Source organism: Podarcis melisellensis (assembly GCF_964234715.1).
Source record: "Podarcis melisellensis genome assembly, chromosome: 8".
Taxonomy (NCBI): Eukaryota; Metazoa; Chordata; class Lepidosauria; order Squamata; family Lacertidae; genus Podarcis; species Podarcis melisellensis.
In genome coordinates this window covers 36107197-36126196 of record NC_138540.1, presented here as the reverse complement: position 1 = coordinate 36126196, position 19000 = coordinate 36107197, and the positions used below count along the sequence as shown (strand labels likewise).

The 19000-nt window shown below is 40.6% G+C and overlaps 2 long non-coding RNA genes across 2 annotated transcripts in view; both read right to left on the bottom strand.

Annotated features, from left to right (window-relative positions):
* LOC309377186 overlaps positions 1–19000 on the bottom strand; it is a 976085-nt gene that overhangs the window by 484561 nt on the left and 472524 nt on the right. The window lies entirely within an intron of this gene.
* LOC309377189 lies at positions 16238–16980 on the bottom strand. The gene is made up of 2 exons (XR_014171481.1): positions 16943–16980; positions 16238–16690 (listed from the first exon to the last, which is right to left on the bottom strand). It is a non-coding gene; the product is annotated as an uncharacterized lncRNA (long non-coding RNA).

Genomic DNA, 19000 nt, shown 5'->3' with positions numbered 1-19000 from the left:
ACTCTTGTAGTGTGTTTCTTCTCCATCTTCCCTCTTGGGCAGATCCAGGGCACCTTTTCAGGAAGAATCTTAAAGCCTTCATACATAGCATTGGATCGGCATCCCACAACAAGAAGGCAGTGATGGCCGCCAACTTGGACAGCTTTAAAAGAGGATTAGACAAATTCATGGAGGAGAGGGCTATCAATGGCTGCAAGCTGTAATGGCTATGCTCTGCCTTCATAGTTGCTTATGAATTCCAGTTGCAAGAAACCACTTGAGGGACTGGTGCTCTTGTACTTGGATCCTGCTAGTGGGTTTCCCGATAGAAGCATCTGGTTGGCCACTGTGAGAACAGGTTGCTGGACTAGAGGGGTCACTGGCCTGATCCAGCAGGCTTTTCTTATTCTCTTATGTGGTCTGTACATCACTGTCACATAACTATCTGGGAATTTCTGCCTGGGTCCATTCACAGCCACTCACAATTGTGTGAAAATGTGGGAACCATCACTAGATAGGTGCAGGCAACCCATATCTTTGCCCAGACATTTCAAAGTTTGCCTGTGTGTGTGTGTGTGTGTGCGTGTGTGTGTTATTTTCGTTTATATACATTTCAACAAAAGTTCAGCAATAATTCTATCATTTCAAACCTCGATTCCTTCCTCCTTTTTCTGCAGTTCCTTAGATTTATTTTCATCATTTCCTGCATATTCCAAATTATCTTAATTTATTCATCTGTTTTCATATATGTTTTTGAAACAGCAAGTTATTACAATAATCCTGCCAATGTCTTAATCTGTTTACAATTTGTTTGTAAATATTCAATAAACTATTTTCATTCCCTTATAAAAAGTTTGTTTTCTTGATTTCTTATTCTTCTGGTAAGTATATCTGCATAATCTAGAAGAAGAAGAAGAAGAAGAAGAAGAAGAAGAAGAAGAAGAAGAAGAAGAAGAAGAAGAAGAAGAAGAAGAAGAAGAAGGGGAAGAGTTTGGATTTGAGATCCCACTTTATCACTACCCGAAGGAGTCCCAAAGCAGCTAACATTCTCCTTTCCCTTCTTCCCCCACAACAAGCTGTGAGGTGAGTGGGGCTGAGAGACTTAAGAGAAGTGTGACTAGCCCAAAGTCACCCAGCAGCTGCATGTGGAGGAGCAGATACGCGAACCCGGTTCATCAGATTACGAGTCTATCGCTCTTCACCATGACACCACATTGGCTCTCTAAATTTCTTTAGCCATTCTTTCGTCCGGACTTCTTCTTTCCATTTTTGGGCAAATAACATACTTGCAGCTATTGTTCCATGCATAAATAAATTTCTATACTGTTTAGGTAGTTTTGCTCCTATAATACCCAAAGTTTGCCATTTCAAAGTTGGTTATTTTAGTCTGCTCTGATTTATTGCTTCTTATTCTTTTATGGTGAGGATCTGTCTTATTTAAAGTACTGCACTGTGTACTTCATCGTGACTTTTTCAATTTTCTTTGTACCTAACATTTTGTACCTGGTATCCTTAAGGAATGAAAGACAGTGCAGAAATGTTTTTAACAGGGAATAGATAAATAACTATTTCATCACACTCTTGCAGCTGCACCCTTCTGACATAAAGGAATGCCACTCAGAGAATTATACATCATGCCACAAGACAAAATTAATCAGTATTCCAAGCAAAAAGACCATTGGATTATCATATTTCTACCCAATGACTGTGTCCCTACTCCCATTTGAACATAGAAGGCTCTTCTCATGTTCATAAGAATTAATTAGAACTAAAAAATAAATATCAGGGATGATTCTGCCCCTATGTTCTTTCCCTTAACAACATGGTTTGGCTTTGAAAACCCCAAAGTGAACTTCTTCAGTTTCAAGGTGCTCCTTTTTTATATAAATCCTGTGCTTGTGTCATAGACTTAGCAGTATGTTTTCATGCAGTTGATTTAAGAACATAAAGACATCAGGGCTCTTCATATGTTCTTAACTTCAAACCCACAAATCCACTTTTGTTTTGTTTTGTCTTCTGAGCCAAACCATTTTTATTTATTTATTTTATCGATGCTGTGGCTCGTGATAATGATGCAGGTGAATTTTATCATTCCCTTCACCCTGCTGGTAATGAACAAATTCACTGCTTATTACTTTGGACTTGATCTCTGGCAAAACACCACTGGAACAAACAATTTGATTTGTCAACCCTTTTACAAGGACTCCTCAATCAGTGTCACCCATCCAAATTTAAAAAGCAAAGTGCATTTGACTGCAAGGGCCCGGACCTGATTAGAGCTCCAGGTTCAGCGAATTGCGTGAGACAGGACAGCAATCAGATTATTAACTCCGCTTGAAAATACTCTCTGCTCCTTGGGATTAGCATGCATATTTTGATATAGATCGATAAGCAATCTCCTTTTTATAAGAAATGCCTGCAACATTCATTTGGCTGATCAAAGGTAGACATCAGCCTGCTGTGACAGCCCACTATTGTTTCCTGCTTTCTTTACAGGAGAGTCTCTATTTTAAAAAAATAAATAAGTAAGTAACAAATCTCTGGCTCCTTTTCACCATCATGGGAGCCAAGAAAGAGTCACAAAAATTCCATCTGCTTCTCAAGACAGAAACACAATTAGCGGAGAAACAACTTTGGCTCCTTTGGAGTTTACTGAAACCAATTTCCATCTCTCTCTCTCTCTCTTTCAAAAACAAACAGACAAAGGAAAAAGTTCTCCCACCCCTTCCATGTCATTCACCCTTTTCTTGAATTTGTCTCATGACTATTTCATTAAAAGTAATACACACACAAGCAAATGCTTTTGCCAGGCTTTGGTTGTTTGAACAAAACAGAAATGGGTTTTGAAACTGGTTGAAAATTCAAGGGTGCAGGTAGGGGTGGGTGAATTGATCGATATCAGTTCCTCTCTGTCTCTTATTTTTCCAGTCTTAAAATCAGTTCACCACCACTGTGATTATTTTTTTAAAAAATCTTCAGCTTTTCTATGCACATTTGTCCCCAACATATATTTCTTTGTCATGCAATTTTACCTAACCTGCAAATTTCATATGTTATTTTAATAAATCTAAGCATTTTAACGCACACTTTCCCCTAGAGAAATGTGAATTTTGAAGGAAATCTACATTTCAGTTTGCATCTTATTTCAGGAAGTGGGATTTGTTTATTTTAAAGCATTTTAAAGCAACTTATGCACCAGATTCATTTGAATCCGAAATATTTGAGGCATATTTGAGGGATATGGGTTTGGGCCAAACTGGGTCGAGACAGTCCTGGATTACACTGAGTTGGACTGGGCTGCCTGGAACAACCCAGGGCAGTCGGGGGACAGGATGCCAGGCTGCAGAGGTCTGTTCTGCCAGTGTGTCCCCCCGAGAGATGCTCTAGGGAAGCAGAACCCAAGCCGATGAGCAGACGATTCAATCCTGTGGGTTGCAGGGTCTTCCTTTGCCCTCCTTGCGGCAACCAGCAGGGCTAACCCCTCCTGCTCATGAAGCCTGGTCAGATCGGGTTCCACTATCGGGTTCCACTGCGTGGAAACATCTCCTGTAAAATGTGTGTTGAGATGAACTGGAGTTTCTCAAATCTTCCTTATTTTCAAAGTTCAGTGTTGTGCGTTGGTGTAAAATTCACTCTTGGCGAATTGCGTCTGGAAAAAAGTAATAGCTCAGGTCAAAGTTGAGAATATTATTGAAGCATTGATCTCCTTAGCAATCCAATAATCTTGATAACCATATTAAATTTATTCCATTCAATCCCCTGCTTTACAGAAAGGGGATGCATGAGTTGTCATCAGTACTGTGACTTTGGGAAAATGTTCAGTTGGTGCCACAGATAATATACAGCAAAAGGAAAATTGTTATTGATCAAAGATAAGCAGAGAGATTATTTGCTGAGATGAAGCTTTCTATGCTTATGATAAAATTTTATTCTCTTGATAATTATGCTATTTAACATGAACATGATATATTTGACTTCCTTTAGTAATGTTTTCTTTTGAAATGTTTTAAGACAAAACCTTTTTCTGTTAAATTTGCTGTGTTAAATGTGCATTCTTAGTTGAACTCCCTTGTAATGTTTTATTTTGAAGTCTTCAGGGGAAAAAATATTTCCTGTTAATTATGTTGCTTTGAATATATACTTTATATTTGACTACCTTCAGAAATTGTTTTATTTGATGTTTCAATGTGTTGCAAACTGTTTTGAGATTCCCCCTTAAAAATATGAAGCAGTATAGAAATCAAATTATTATTATTATTATTATTATTATTATTATTATTATTATTATTATTATATCATTATCCCCCCCAACAATTATTATTTGAGAAAACAGACCCCACGGGTGCTATTCCTTCATGTATATCAGCTGTCACCAACCTGGTGCCCCCTAGATGTTTTGGACTACAGTTTCCTTGATGTCTGACCATTGTCCACCATGGCTGAGAGTGATGGGAGTTGCAGTCCAAAACATCTGAAGGGCATTGAGTTGCAGAAGGCTGCTTCAGAGGAGCCTTCCTCAAATGCCATGCTGCCTGGTGTTGATGCTTGTTGTAATCCAGGACATCTGGTAGGTACAAGAGTGGGGAGAGCCAGTTTACAGCAAAGTATTATTACCTTATTCTGTGCCACAAAAAGAGCTTGGAGCACAGCAGAAGGTCCACTCAGGGCCGGATTTAGGTTTGATGAGGCCCTAAGCTACTGAAGGTAATGGGGCCCTTTATATGTGCAGCTGTCCTTTGTCAACAACAAATTGTCACTGTTTTTTGTGTTGAATATATGCTTTATGGTAATTTATGGACCTAATAGGTATCTAAAGCCATTTGCACACATCAAAATATGTATTTTATCAAAGTAATTGTTGAACTGAAATACAATGTAGAAGAAATATATTAATAGTGAAATACAATTAAGAAGTATATTAATAGTGAAATAATTATTAAGCTCTAGCTTAAAATGATTTTTTATTCCTAACAAACTTAGTAATGCAAACACATTGGCACTTGGCAATAGCAAAACTTCCTTTAGAAACACAATATACAAAAACTCATAGTTTAGGGGGCCCCAAGAGCGTGGCGCCCTAAGCTATAGCTTGTTTAGCTTATACGTAAATCCGGCACTGGGTCCACCTGTTCAGCCTTAATTAGTTCTTGCAGCAATACTGTCTTATAGCAGTCTCATTCCAGTCCTATCCTCCATTAATGCCTTAATTAATGGTCCACTTGGGTGACTCAGGCACCTCAGTCTGCCCTCAAAGGTCACTTTCTGCCTGCTGTCTTACTAAGACTAAGAAGTCTGGAGAGTTGCTCTGCCTGTCAGCATTATTAGACCATGTTGCCCTTGTGGAACTCAGCAGGGAAGAGAATGGGGGAAACCTAGAACTAGTTGGCTCTACCTCTCATTGGCATCACTCATCATTGGCTCTGGCCTTCTGTCCTATCAGTTCTAATGGGCACCACTCACCATTGGGTCTAAGCAGTGTCCATATTATTATTTTTAAATAAAGCACAAATAGAATAAAATATATCAACCACCTTGGACCTTACAACCAGCAGCGGAGGCCCAGTTGGTAATTCTACTCCTGGCATTGCCTGCCTGGAAATCACCTGTAAAAGGTAAATGTAAAGGTCCCCAGGATGGTTCAATCCAGTCTAACTTGATTATGGGGTACAGCGCTCATGTCTGCTTTCAGGTCGAGGGAGCCGGCGTTTATCCACATACATCTTTTCCAGGTCATGTGGCCTGAATGACTAAACTCCTTCTGGTGCACAGGACACTGTGACAAGTGCCAGAGCGCACAGAAATGCCATTTACCTTCCCACAGCAATGGTACCTATTTCTCTACTTGCGCTGGTGTGCTTTCGGACTGCTAGGTTGGCAAGAGCTGGGACAGAGCAATGGGAGCTCACCCCATTGCATAGATTCGAATTGCCAGCCTCAAGATCAGCAAGCTCAAGAGGCTCAGTGGTTTAGACCACAGCACCACCCACATCCTAGATCACCCATGACAGGGTCTTTTCAATGTTGGTTCCCTGTTTGTAGAATGCCCTTTCCTGGTGAGGTGTAATGTCTTTCTCATTGTTAACTTACAGAAGAAACTTAAAGCCATTCCTGATTACACAGACATTTGATGGCTGAGAGATACTGGCCATAGCAAGCATGAAATTCATAACTGTATAGGTATATAATTGATTTTTAGTGTTTATAGAAGGTCTAGATATTTTTAGATGGTTTTAAAATGTTTTAAGATAAGTTTCTTTTTGAAATCATGCCATTTTAACAGTCTGATGTTTGCTGACCTAGGCTCCGTTGGGAGGAAAGGCAGGATATAAATGGATATAAATAAAAACAAAACAAAACAAATAACATTCAATAAGACACAGATGCTAAGCTCAAAACTGATAACATTATATTTAGAAACAGCAAAGCATGTGCTTTACAAAATAGAGGCTGGACCATGGCTCTCTTCTGAGTTAAGAATTACTCGCTATGTATGTATGCCGTTCGATCTATATGTTCCCTGATAAAAATATTATCATGTACTCTGCAATTTATTTATTTTTCTAAAGAATAAAGATGCAGGCCTAGGTTTGGCAAATTTATCCCTCTAATATTTCTTCTGGGTGTGCAGGCAAAATTCAAGTGCAAAAGGAGGACCACATGCTGGCACCTCATCTCTTGCCATCTCTTTCCTCATATGGGATTGGTCCTTTAGAAACTGGGCAGCCTTTATTTTGCTGTCATGTACACACGCCTTGTACATGAGACGTGTGGCAGTTGCTGGAAGATTAGTCTTGAGAAACAGCTTCAGTGACCATTTCTACCCCATTTCTCTATGCTTGATTTAAAATATATATTTAAAAATAAAAACGGGAGCTTCAGAACAGGATGCCAAGGGATTAAATGAGGGTATATTTAGACTGTCATTCTGTTAAGAGCTAGATGTACTTAGAGTGAAAATGAGATAACAAGATTAAATAACTAACTGCTTATAGCGAAGAATGAACATAATGGGAAGAGTCTAGATTTGTATGTAACAGGCAGTGGAATACAGTACCTGTGCATATATATGCAGGCAGATAGATAAATAGATAGATAGATATTTCACTGTGGTATAAATGTTAAAAGAAATACCCATGGGGTTTATTGTGCTACAGAGAGGTGGAGGAGAGGGGAATAAAGAAACAGACTTTCATATGATCACCACTAAATGGTGGTTATGTGAGCAGCAAGGTGGGGAGGGGGGTGGAGAGAAGATTTAATCTGCTCAGGACACTAACTCCTTATCATAGCGCATCTTCAAAAAGAGATTTAATTACTTAAGCTTGGATATGTTTGTCAGTATATGGCATGCTCCTATATTGGGATTAATGCCCCGAACCATCTTCTCTTGTCACCTGAGATTTTCTCTGAGTGAATCTCATGTATAGCTAAACACCCTCTTTAGCATGGATCAGCTTGCACAAGCCATTTACCTGCTCCTGGATACACAGCGGCTCTTCAGCTATAAGAAAGAAAGAAAGAAAGAAAGAAAGAAAGAAAGAAAGAAAGAAAGAAAGAAAGAAAGAAAGAAAGAAAGAAAGAAAGAAAGGTGGTCATTTGTCATGACTCCCCTGTAGTTCTCTGGGGGTACCTTGTGTTGCCATTTCTCCTTGTTGGAAGGAAGTCAGGCTGGAAGGTCCTTGGTTACAAAATGGAGCCTTGGGGAGGTACCAAAGCTAAGGTGAAGCTGTGTGTAGCATTTTGCTACACTAAAGCTGTTTGCTAGGGGCTCCCTTATGCAATCTGTAGGATCAAGTGGTAAAGCTCTTCCTAGACTATACCAGTTTAAAATAATAGACTGTACCACTTTAAATGCCTGGAATTTTAAAGTTGGAAAGACCATCAGGTCCGTCCCTTTCACCATGCAGGAAGCTTGCAACTGCAGCACCCCAATAGTTGATTTTTCAGCTTCTGCTTAATCACACCCAAAATCTGAGGAGGAGGAGGAGGGATTAATGTACCCTTTACCCTAAGGTCCCAGGGTGGGTTACAACAATTAAAGCACAATACTAAAAACAGAAATAAGATGGGTTCTAAAAACATACATCTCCAGTGTGAAAACTCCATTTAAAGAGGTGCTTATTCAGCATTCCCTGAAAGCTGTATAATGAAGGTACCAAGCACATCTGTATGTGATGGGAGTTCCACAACATAGTGGCTGCATGGACAATGTCCTTTTTCGGACCACCACCATAACTTTCTGAGGATGGTGGAACAACAAAGATGGCCACATCTGCTGAGTTTAACACCCAATGCAGTCTCCATGGAATCTGTGGCCTCTGCACATAAAGATGCATCTAGATAACATTCACAAATGCATTATATTACAGTAACTTGTATACAAAAATGCATGCATTAGGAGAAATATGTCTGAAAATTCATCAGTGAATTTTTGTGATTATTTTAAAAAAGACAAATGAAAACTTACGTGGAAATATGCTGAACTGAGTTCGAGACTGGAAAACTGAAACTAGGAAACTAAATTGAATTATTTGTCCATATTGCGTGTCCAGGTACAGTGATACCTCATGTTACATACTGTCCCCCTTACTAATGCTGCGGGTTACGCGCTCCGCTAACCCAGAAGTAGATGCCCCTTGTGTTGCAACCTTTGCCCTGGGATGCGAGTGGAAGTTGCATTCCAGCAGCGTGGCAGCAGCGGGAGACGCCATTAGCAAAAGCTAATGTTATGAGCAGTATCCTGTTACGAACGGACCTCCAGAATGGTTTAAGTACGTAACACGAGGTACCACTGTATTCTGGGTGCCTGTTCAATCTGCTACCCAGGTGCTAGTAGCTGATGGGACAATTTGATGGGCCCATGCAAGGTATCATTTCTTAGGGTTTGTTAACTTTGAACCAGACACACAATGGGCAGCCCTTCAAATAGAGGATAGTCCTAGTCACCCTAGTGTGGGAATATCCAACCTGGTCCCCTCTAGATATTGTTGGACCCCAACTCCTAACACCCCTGATCACTGGCCCTGTTGGATGGGGCCAATGAGAACTGGTATCCAACAATATCTGGAGGACACCATGTTGGCTACCCCTGCTTTAGCATGTTGGAGCATAAATGCATGGGTTCATTGCCAACTTGATTGCAGTCATTTTAATGATCAGCTGAGCTTGCATTTAAAATGATAGCAACAAGGATGTTGTTAATTGAGAGTGTGTTTAAGAGCTAAGTATTATGCTGCACTCTGAGTTCAGATAATATTGCTAGTTAAGATCATCCAGCGTTATGTAGCCATGTCAACATTATTCAGGCTGTTTGGCTCATTTTTTACTCCGAAGTCAACTTCCTATGGAAAATCAAAGCTGGATTAATAATCTGAGAGCAAGATTTTTCTTGCAAATGCAATCTGACTTTTAAAAGTCTGAGCGCGGCCCAGCCAGCTGGCCTTTGGCCATCCACCTTCCAGTGGCTGATAGCTAGCTGGCTTGTTGCCTTGTCTTTTCAGTTGGATTCTGATAAAACTCTTTTTTTCCTGTAGGTGGGAAGTTGGAAAGGTGATTTCCTTGACCGCCGAAATACATCATTTATGTGCAAGCCTTCCTTTGAAAAAGAAACATTTTACTTTCTAATACAGAGTTCATTCAGCTTCTGAGGGAAGCTTTGCAGTTCCTCAAGTCCCAGATCAGTTTTCTAATTGAGCATGTTAGCAAAATATATTACCTTCACACACACACACACACACACACACACTGTGTGAGAGAGACCTGAAAAATAATGGGTAGGTTCACACCATCACCAACTGATGGGATTTCTGAGTGCTTAATCCCTCTAGGTATGGTCTGAAGGCAGATTAGGCCAGTGCCTTGCGAAAGCTAAGCAGGTCTGGGTCTGATTGACACCTGGTGGGTGACAGCCTGGGTACCACATGTAAACCACTGAAAGTTCCATGGTGGGAAAGAAAGGCAGAATCTAAATGTTCAAAATGACAAAAACTATTTAATTTTTTTTTTGCTGCCCCAGGAACCCAGAAGCAAGAAAAGTGGAATGAATTTTGATCTCTGCATTAAGACCTTAGAAGAGGTGGCTCTCTGAATAATTATAGTACCGTCACTGTGGTAAATGAGCATACTTTTAAATATCATCCTTATACCAGGGTGCCACCCACTTAATTGCTTCTTTCATAAACTCTGCGCATTCTATCCATCACGGAAAACATCAAAAAGGCTGGGTATGAGAAGTAGGGGTGGGGGAGGGAGGAGGATGTGATGATGTAATGACTCACCTGCTCTAAGTAAAGCATCCCACTAATGTAACCAGAATCCAATACCTTGTCATTTCTGTAGGCAGGTGTGGGTAGTTTTTACTCTCTCTTTTTCTCTTTATGGGGATGTGTGTGTGGATACGGGTGCACTTGTGTGCAGATAATATCATTTGACAAGCTACTTTTCCAGGCTTGCTCCATGGGAACAATCTGCTTTGGAAGCTTAGAGAGGTCTCCTTGCGCCCAGGTCTCCCTGCGGGGGCAGGGGCAGGGGAACAAAAAGCACTGATCTAGAGGAACAAGTAATTTATGATATGGTCACAGAGCTGCTAAAACAGAGCATACAAAAATTAAAAAATAATAAAAAAGCAGGAATATTAAAGCATGTGCTTGTTTAAAATACAACGTGGAGGATAAAACATACATATCTTTATAATACTATATGCTACAGAAGGTTGTAAAAACCCTTAAAAATTCAAATTGCACTTAAAATGGGAGACCTTAATAATAAAAATTTAATAATAATTTTACTATTTATAACCCGCCCATCTGGCTGGATTGCCCCATCTGGCAGAAAAATGTATGAATTCTTCTGGAAATGGTCGACTTATTGCATTTATGGTCCAGACTATGGACCAAACCTCTCCATTGAGAAGAGCTTGCTTTATCTCATTAAGCATTTCTAACAATATACTATGTTTCAAGTAAGGTGTGGGTTGGAGGCTAATTTGACAAAGCCTATTCTTGCCAATAAGGGCATTCACCAGGGTTGTATATCAGCCCCCTAAACTATTTAATCTTTATTTAGACTACTTGCATTGGGAACTTTTTAGCACTTGACTTCCAGGAACTGGAAAACTGGTCCATTTCTTCAAGGACAATAAACAGCATCTAAATCTTCTGACTAGGGATGGGAGAGAAATTCACCAAAGTTCCACTTCTTGAATACACACCAACCCAAAGCTATCCTTTGAAATGCCCACATCTTTTAGGGATAATTGGTATAGAGTTACCCAAAGACTATGTAGGCCACAACAGCAGCCAATATGCTTTACACTCAGAGATGGAATGAAGATTCTGTACCAACCAAGGAGGAGTGGCAGAACAAACTTATGGACTATGCCGAAATGGCAAAATTAACAGGAGCCATAACGAACCAAGAGGAGAAAAACTTTATTAGATACTGGGGAAAATTTGTAGATTATTTGAAATGTTATTATACACACGCAAGTTCCTTAGCAGGACTAATTTAAACCAGTTAAAATAGTACTGAAAAGGAAACCAAGGAGTAATTAATAATTGGCATAACAAAGAAAATGCAGGGTTATAATTTTTCTAAAAAGTTAGAAACTGCAGAAGGGGTGAGGGAAAATCAAACATTTTTTGTAGTTTACTGTAATATTTGATTTGTATTGCTGTCAAAATATTTTTTAAAAAACTTAAGAATAAAATTAATTTTTAAAATAATTAAATGCCCACATCTGTGAATTTTGCATTGCAGTTCTCCAGCCAAGCAATGTGTACAAAAATGCAAGTATTTGGGTAGAGTGTGCCTAAAATACATTGCTTTTGAAAATCGCATACAAAAGGCATTATATTATTAGGAGGAGGGAAAGTGTTTATTGGTGAAAATGTATAGCAGACATTCAAGCTAACATGCAAATGAATTTTGATGAGGACTTTGGGGGAGAAAACACAGATTTCGAAATTTGGAGAACCAAACTTATTTTGGGCAAAATGAGAACAGAGAGAAACTGAAATTGACGGAAAGCGACCCATCCCTAGAAGGGTTTTGCGCAGATGGTTTTGTGTGCATTTTTGCCCTGTTTGTAGATGCTGCCGCTCACCTTGTGTGCACAAACAGTCATAAAAATCTATCACTTAATCATTGACATGTTGTGTAAAACAGCAGTCTCCTCTTAGTTAAGAGCTGCTTTATGTCGTTTTCATTGATACAAATATTGCCCCAGTGATTGTGTGGGAGAATACAAGAACAGACTGCCATAAAATTAAAAATAACTTTCCAAGGAAATAGTATTTGGAAGGATTAATTACAGAAGTTCAAGCCAGAGGCCAGATGCTTTCCCCTACTTTATAGGGGAACATACAGTGTGCTTGCAATAAAAGGGGAGGGGGAGAGAGGGAGAGGGAGAGGGAGAGGGGAGAGAGAGAATATATGCCCATTTGTTAAGCCAAACAATGTTTCCAGTGCCAAATAAATAAGCATGCTGCATGATTATATATGAATCAGCATTAAAGATAGATATGACTATAAATGTGCATTCACAATGAAACAGTAGAAAAGATTTGGGGTGGTGGAATATATAAATATTTTAAGTCTTTGCCACACTTGCATGCTTTTGTCCATCCTTATTTTCCCACCCTCTCTGCAAGAAACCCTTTCAAAAGCCATATTTAAGTACATAGTAGGTACATTCTGATCAAGAGCTTTATCCAGCCATTTTGTACAGTGATACACAAAATCTGATCCCCTGAATCAAACATCCCGAGTGAAAAGCTGGCACCAGAGTTGTCTTACTTTCCTTTTGGAGCAAAATGGTTCATCTACATCTGTGATGTAGCCAGTTGCCACCGATAATCTCATATGCGAGTCCTGATGGAAATAGCCACCTCTTGGTTTTTTCTCCTCAACATCTGGAAGTCGAATGTATAGCTTCAGAATATTCAGCTCCCATTTTGTTCACCATCATGGCTGGCAATCATTGAGACGCTTATCCTCCATCAATTGGCAAGTCCTTGCAAGCCAGCCTTTGCCAACCTACTGCTCTCCAGATGTTTTGCACTACAACACCCATCACTGATGGGTACCAGCCTGACAAAGATGGCTGTAAAACAATGGCAGCCACAAGGCAAGAATCTCAGTAAGGAAGTTTCAGGATTTTGCTTGGTCCAGATTTTTAATCACACCCCTGAGATTTTAATTACACCTCCCAGATGAAAACATGAATTGGAAACCAGACAGGAGTTATCCCATAAGATTTAAGTTTGTTTAAATTGTGCAATACGGTCCTCGTTTTTGTTTTTGTTTTAGGTGCCCCAAAGGCATATATAATGTGTATATTAGGTGCAAATGTGCACAAAAAGGACTGTTTTAGAATCAAAAGTGCACGTTCTAGGATAAATGGCATGGGAAAAATTGTGTATTTTTGTAAAACTAAAAAAATGCAAATGTCCATGCTTTTACTTTTTTTTTCCAGAGTTATGAATGAACAGACTTGATAAGGAAGTGGTGCAAAAGCAATGTGGACTGGAAATAGCCAGATCCATCCACCCCCACAACTTGCTTCAAACTTTGGGACTGTTAGAACATAAGAGGAGCACAGCAAGCTTCTCTGTATTGAGTCTCTCTGCATTGCCCATGGCCAGAAGCAATAACACTGGACAACAATTTTTTACTTTTTGAATGTTGTCTAGATTTCTACAACTGATTTAGGGTATTTTTGCACTGCTGAATCAGGAAATGGCATCCGTTTCTCTCCATCAGGTCAGGTTTTCTGTAAACTGAATGGTGGGCATTGATAAAGGTAAGTACACGTAAATTGCATGTTGCTTCACCATTTTTTCAAACTTCAAGGCTTGAACTTCTGTTTCTTGGAACTCCTGGAATGCTCAGCAGCATGGAGGTCTCTCTTCAGAGTCCAACAGTAGTCAGCCATCATGACTGTGTCCCAGCGACCCTGATACCCGGTCTCCATCTCTTTAATGTCCTGATGGAATCTCTCTCCCTGCTCGTCACTCATTGAACCCAGGTTCTCAGAAAACCGGTCCATATGTGAAAATAGGTAGTGCATCTTGACGCTCATGTTGCAGCCTAGGTTTCTGAAAGCAGTCAGCATGTTGTTGACAAGTTCTGCGTAGTTTCTGGCCTTATTGTTGCCAAGAAAGTTCTTCACTACCAGAACAAATGCCTTCCACGCTTCCAGTTCCACTTCGTTCATTGAGTTCCTGAACTCTGGATCTCTGATGAGCTGACGGATCTGAGGACCGTCAAAGATGCCAGCTTTCAACTTCTCCATGGTCAATCCTGTAAAAGCCTGGCACAAGTAAATGAAGCAGTCACCATCCTTGTCCAGAGCCTTGGTGAACTGCTTGATTAAGCCGAGCTTGATGTGCAGCAGTGGGAAGAGTATTCGTTGATGATGTTCCTTTCTTTGCAAGGCACCAATTCCTCCCGCACAGGCCAGTCCTTCTTCGTGTAATGCTGAGCACGGTCCCTACTATCCCACATGCACAGAAAACATGGGTACTTGGTGAAGCCAGACTGTTGTCCCAACAAAAAGTTCACCATCTTCAGGTCAACACAAATAAACCACTTATGCTGATCATAACCAATTTTTTTCAGCACATAATTCACCGCTTCATAGTTCTCCTTCAGTGTACTCGAGTGAGCCAGGGGTATAGAGGCAAACTGGTTGCCGTTGTGTAGCAGAACACATTTCAGTGATCACTTGCTGTTGTCAATGAACAGTCTCCAATCTTTGGGTTCGTACTGTGGCACTCCAAGCTTGAGCAGAAGCTGCGCAATATCTGCACAGTACACCAAGTCCTTCTCTTCCAAGAAAAAATGGAGGTATTCTTGATGCCTGTTGCGCAAGAAGCTGATGCAAGCACTGTCAGAGAGGAGGTTTTTTTCCTTCAATTTGGATGCCAATAGTTTGGCAGAGTCCTTTGACAAGCTGAGGTCGCGAACTAGATCATTCAACTCCTTTTGGGAAAATGGATGTGGAGCATCATCTTCAAGAACCACTTCTTCTTCATGTCCTTCAACACTGGAGGCATCTTTGTCACTAATGTCAGGAAGTTCTCTGAAGATAGGCACTGGAATTTCATCACAATGAGCTACAGGATGACGTGCTGATTGAAGATCAGGATACTTCGTGGGGCGGCTGCCCCATTAACTTAGTTTTGATCCCCCAACTTTATGCTTTGCTGGACCAATTTATGGAAGATTTCTAGGTTTTATGACTTCAAACTGATCCCTTTTCGACATAATCACCCAGAACTATCGGACCTGAATACTTCTTGTCATTAAAATAATCATTTCCAAACAAAACAATTATTTGACAAGGCATTTTACCCCCACCAACCTCTTCTAAAATGCTCCACACAAGCGTAAGGTAAAGGTAAAGGGACCCCTGACCATTAGGTCCAGTCGTGACCGACTCTGGGGTTGCGGCGCTCATCTCGCTTTATTGGCCGAGGGAGCCGGCATACAGCTTCTGGGTCATGTGGCCAGCATGACTATGCCACTTCTAGCAAACCAGAGCAGCGCACGGAAACGCCGTTTACCTTCCCGCCAGAGCGGTACCTATTTATCTACTTGCACTTTGATGTGCTTTTGAACTGCTAGGTTGGCAGGAGCAGGGAGCGAGCAACGGGAGCTCACCCCTTGGTGGGGATTCGAACCACTGACCTTCTGATCAGCAAGTCCTAGGCTCTGTGGTTTAACCCACAGCGCCACCCGCGTCCCACACAAGCGTACATGTGAACAAAAACGTAAAAAAGACATGTGGCCATAGCTCAAAAACTTGACCTGATTGAGCAAAACCAATGTGATTTTTGGATTCAGCGCATCAGATTCATCCTAAATCAGCTGAAAAAACACAGACAACAAATTTGTTGTTGACCAGTGTAATCCTTCTGAATACCAGTTGCTGGAAACCACAGGAGAAGAGAGCTCTTGTACTTGGATCCTGCTTATGAGTTTCCCACAGACACCAGGTTGACCTCTGTGGGGTGTGGACTAGATGGGCCATTGGCTTGACCCAGGGTCTTCTTATGCTCTTATGTACTTACTGATCGGCAACAGCTCTCCAGAATTGCAGATGGGTGTGTTTTCCAGTCCTAGGATATAGTTCCAAGGACTGAATGTGGGACCTTCTGCATGGAAAGCTTTTGCTCTCATGCTGTCCTACAGCCTTGCTCCATTTGTTTGTTGGCCTTTTTGATATTTTAGAGAAATGATTGGTGGAGAAGGCAAGAGTGGTTCATTTTCTTTTAATGATTTGCTAACTTGGTGCAACTCTAGTCAGACATGTCAGGGTAAAATTGGAGTAGACGTAGCAGCCATAAAAATGAAATTAATCACAAGGTCATCACCTTTGTCCCCAATGTGGCAGATATAAGCTGTTCCCAGGAAGCCAGAAATCCATACAAGAGGGCTTTTAAGAATTTTGTAGGGCAGGGGGGTGTGGGGGGGAGAAGGTAAGGCTTAAGTTTAAGCTTCAATAAAATCCAAATTTACAAGCATCAGATTTATCACCAGCCTTTCATTACTTCAAGCTTTGCTGTCTTCTCATGAAATGAAACAAGATCTAGGTCTGTTGTGTTATTGCACGTTCTCTTTGTTTGCTGTCGTTCACACATATAGTTTTCATAACTGCTGGTAAATCACACAAAGTATATTCCGTATGCCTCTCTCCAACAAATGGCCCCTATGAATGCATGCAAGGAGGACCAATAGCAGAGGTAAGTAGTATCAGGCAATAATATGTTAACACTGCATGACTAAAAATAATCACATTGCAGACGGGCAGAAAATTAAGCACACCTTTGGAACTTATGGCATAACTTGAAAAAAAGAAGGTTCAAAAGCTCAGAGCTCAGCCAAAACTCCTCAGTATTTCATAAACATTTTCAGTAATGCCTCCCTTTTCAGTATTTTATTTTAAAAAATAATTCCTTACAAGGTTGTTTGCTCATTTACTTTGCCCTCACTTGCTCCTAGTGATGTCGTGTTATAGCCAAATCTGACTGGCCAGACACCACTGTGACATCATATTCTCCTGGCTCTTCCTGATTGGGTGGGATCCCCTTTGTGACTCATTCAGGCCAGAAGAAGAAGCAGGGTAAAAATAAAAATAAAAACCTGCAGGGCAATAACAGCAGCAGCAGCAACAATAACAACAATAATTTATATATTTATACCCTACCCATCAGTCTGGGTTTCCCCAGCCACTCTGGGCAGCTTCCAACAAAAGATTAAAAATACATTAAAACATCAGTCATTAAAAACTTCCCTAATCAGGGCTGCCTTCAGATGTCTTCTAAACATCAGATAGTTGTTTACAGTGGTACCTCAGGTTAAGAACTTAATTTGTTCTGGAGGTCTGTTCTTAACCTGAGGTACCACTTTAGCTAATGGGGCCTCCTGCTGCCGCTGCACCATCACCGAGCGATTTCTGTTCTCATCCTGAAGCAAAGTTCTTAACCTGAGGTACTATTTCTGGGTTAGTGGAGTCTGTAACCTGAAATGTCTGTAACCCGATGTACCACTGTATTTCTTTGACATCTGATGGGAGGGTGTTCCACAGGGCGGGTGCCACTGCCAAGAAGGCTCTTTGCCTGGTTCCCTGTAACCTCACTTCTTGCAGTGAGGGAACTGCCAGAAGGCCCTTGGCGCTGGACCTCAGTGTCCGGGTTGAACAATGGGAATGGAGATGCTCCTTCAGGTATACTGGGCCAAACAATGGTGCCCAAAAGGATAGGAGGGGGAAAGTGAATATTCACACAGTGCTTTTAAAGCAATATTTCTACCCCACCCAAATGAGTGGTTCTACCCTAAAATCAAAACTGGGGAAGATTCAATGCAGCTCTGCTAAAATCTGAACAAGAGCATCACACTGAACCTATAAATTAGATGGAAGGGGCTTTGTTAACAAATACAATTGCTCAATACCAAGGTGATTTAATTGTCCTGAATTCCACAGGATGTAATTACTGTTTTAGCAAACATATTCTTAAAGAAACATTAAACTGCAACAAGCTCAACCCGGCACCTGTGCAGCAGTAACAACCAGTCGATAGTGCATTCCATTTTGTATGCATTTAGACAGAAAACTGAGGCGGGAAAGAGGCTCTAGCAACAATATATTTTAACTTACATACCCTGCTTCCTATCCTATCTCTTGGTTTCAGGCTGCATTCTGCAGAATAACATATCGAAGTACTGAAAGTTTTCTACAGTGTAAATCCTTCAAAGCTAACATGAAAAAAGAACCCACTAAGTAAAGCTGGTTTCTATATTGTTTGGACATAATGCAGTGCTCAGCCTAAATCATAAGGGAATAAGGCACTTAAAATAGGGTGTCATGTTTCATGGCAATAAAACAGAAGTTTGATTGAACCTCCCAGTTGATCCTGAAGTTTACTTATACACAAGAAGGAAAATATAGTCCTGAAGCCATTGTGATTTACTCCTTGGAAATGAGACACTCTGTATTAGCTTAAATAATTGCAGGAGCAGCTCTGACAATTTATTTCATGTTTAGACCGACCGTTGTTCAGTTCAGGTCACTGCTCATACCACACATGAATTTTAGTATCGAGCAAGCGCATCACAGGCTGTGAGCATTTATTCATTCCTTGTGCTTTACACAAGGCATCTACTCCAGCAAAGAGGAAATCCTGAATCAATTCTAATTTTAAATGTAGGTGTGTGGCCTGGACCTAGGAATCCATGAGGATGCCCAATCTAGCCACTCCAACGTCGAAAAGAACATGTGCTGTGGTTGCTTTTCACTTAGTTCAAACTCAGTTAGCCTTCTCCCTCTACTTCTCCATACCCTTGTTATATTTTGGCCCAGTTTAGTGGTAGAGCACATGCCTTTATTTATAATCCATTTGTAAAATTATTCATAGGTTGCTTTTAGGCACGCAGCACACTCAAACCAGCTTCCATAGCATAAAAATGTGAGACATTTATAACAACAGCAGCATTTCACAATCATTTAAAAGCACAGGTC